The following is a 2,793-nucleotide window of genomic DNA, read 5'->3' as shown; positions in this document are numbered from 1 at the left end:
CACGTCCTCCGGGACGCCCACTGCCTCAGCCTACGGAGGGCGAAGCTCTCGCGGTCTCTCCCAAGCCTCGGAGCTGACCCCTTTGATCGGTTCCTGGCCGCCCTTCCGCCTGAGCTAGGCTCACGTTACAGCGAATTGTGGTCTGGCCTCCTTGCACCTCCGCTTTCGTGGAGCGTCCTCGGGGCAGGGCTAATGGGTCGACTTCACTTTTCTGGGCGCCTGGGTCCCCGCGTAGTCAGTCGTAGAAGTCAGAAACTTCCAAGTCCCCATCCCCACTTTGATATTCAGCCGGTCACCGCTTCCTGCTAATCCTCCCTCCACCTCCCAGTGCCTCTCAAATCCCTCCTTTCCTCTGTTGGCCGCTGCCCTAGGTCAAGCTCTCATTATCTGTGACCTCTCCCCTCCAACAGCCGACCTGATTTCTCCCCTTGGACGGTGACAGGTAACTCAAACTTCAGTCTAGAGTCTTGATTGCCTTTCTCCCAAACCCGTTTCTCCCTCTGGAAAGTACATTCCAGGAGCCTGCAAGTCCTTGGTTCTTCGTGTCCTCCTGCAAGTCCTGTAAGCTCTACCTCCAAAAGACTGAATATTCCAGAACGGGTCCCTTTTTCTTCATCTTCAGCTCTGACACCTAGCCCCAGTCCCACCATCACTAGCCCCACCCAGCCCCAGTCCCCATCATCTCTTTCCTGAACTTCCACGCAGCCAGAGGCTCCCCCTGTGTTGCCATTTGGCCCCTTTAGTTAATTCTCAAAGCAATTAAGAGTGATCTTTGTAAAACAGGTCATGTCTCATTTAAAAATGGGCGAAGGACAGGAATAGACATTTCATTGATGTCGCAGATGGCAAATATGTGCATGAAAGAAGATATTCAACATCATTAGCCATTAGGGAAGTGCAGATTTCCTACTTGCACACCTACCAGGACAGCTAAAATTTAAAGAGTGATAATACCAAATGCTGGTGAATAGATGGAGAAACTGAGTTTCTCATATATTCCGGATGGGAATGTAAAACGGTATAGCTACTGTGGAAAAGGGTACGACAATTTCTTACGAAACTAAACATGACCGGGCTTCCCTGGTGGTGCAGTGGTTGGGAGTCCGCCTGCCGATGCAGGGGACGCGGGTTCGTGCCCCGGTCCGGGAGGATCGCACATGCCGCGGAGCGGCTGGGCCCGTGAGCCATGGCCGCTGAAAACTAAACATGACCTTACCTGAACACATCAAGCTTTTCCCCACCCCAGGTCTTGGCTCCGAAGTCACCTTCTCAGTGATGCCTTCCCTGACCACCCTATCTAAAGTAGCCACTTCTATCACCTGTCCACCATTAGATCGCGTTAGAGACTTCTCACCACCTGAAATTGTTTATTGGTTAACTTATTTATTATTTATTAACAATTGGTTAACCAATTGTTTACTGGTTAGCATGTTTATTACCCCCTTTAGCCTTCTGTGGCCCCCAAGACTTGAATCAGAGCTCCATGAGATTAGGAACATTGTCTTTCTTGTACCCTGTTATTTTCCCAGCACCTAGCACAGTGCCGGGTAAATAAACAGTAATAAATAAATATTTGGTGAATGAGTGAATGAACACTTTCCTTACTGATCTCTCTGGCCTCCCTCCAACCCCCTCCCCTCCCCCACCCCACTGCAGCCTGGGTAGTTTTAGAAAATGCAAATCTGACCAGGTCAACTCCTAGATTATAAATCCCCAAGAGCTTCTTGCCCTCAGAATAGAGTCCAGACTCCCTGTATATGTGGCAGGGTTTCTTGGGAAGGGCATGAAATGATGCCTGTAAATAAGGTTCCGGTCAACTATCAGGCTTGGATTTTAACCCGAGACCCTGGGAGTCATTGAAGGCTGTTGAGCAGGGGAAGCACAGGGCTAATTCCAAGGAAACACTCTCTGTGAGGAGTGTGAGGAATGTGGGTGGGAAGTAAAGGAAGTAGAGGACAGAGAGCCCACAAAAGAAGCTGTTGAAATGGTTCTGGTTGAGAAGAGTCCAAAATAGGAGAAAATTGACTCTAGAAATATTGAGGATAGAAAATGAACTAGCTTTGGTGACTGAGTACATGGGGGAAAGAGAAAAAGTTTCCTGTCACTCTTCCTAACTTCCTTCCCCTTTTTATTTATTTATTTATTTTAGTTGATTTACAATATTATGTTAGTTTCAGGGTACAGCAGAGTGATTCGGTTGTGTATATATATATATTTTTCAGATTTTTTTCCATTATAGGTTATTACAAGATATTGAAGATAGTTTCCTGTGTTATACACCAAATCCTTGTTGCTTATCTATTTTATGTATAGTAATTTGTATCTGTTAATCGCATACTCCTAATTTATTCCCCCCCCCCGTTCATTTCCCCTTCGGAAACCATAACTAACTTCCTTCCTTTATACAACAAACACTTATTGAGCACCTACTGGATGCCAGTGAACCAGGCAGTAAAGAGCCCTGTTGTAGCACAATGAATAATCTAGGGCAGGTGGCTAATGAGAAGACTAAAAAATAAGCAAGCGGACTTTGGGACTGGGGCAAATGCTGGGAAGGAAATAAAACAGGCGTGTGAGGTTAATTTCAAAGTACCTGGGGTGTCAGGAAAGGCCTCTCTGAGGAAGGAATGTTTGAACTGAGAGTTGAGCAATGGAAAGGAGCCAGTGGAGTGAAGAGCCGAGAGTAGATCCAGGAAGAAGGGCAGCAAGTGCAAAGGCCCTGAGTCAGGGGCAGAGTGGCGGAGAGTTGAGGTAGGAAATGTAGTCACGGGCAGCCTCCCTCAGGCCTTTGGA

The sequence above is a fragment of the Orcinus orca genome, chromosome 16 (assembly GCF_937001465.1).
Source record: "Orcinus orca chromosome 16, mOrcOrc1.1, whole genome shotgun sequence".
NCBI lineage: Eukaryota > Metazoa > Chordata > Mammalia > Artiodactyla > Delphinidae > Orcinus > Orcinus orca.
Note: the sequence above shows the minus strand (reverse complement) of the source record.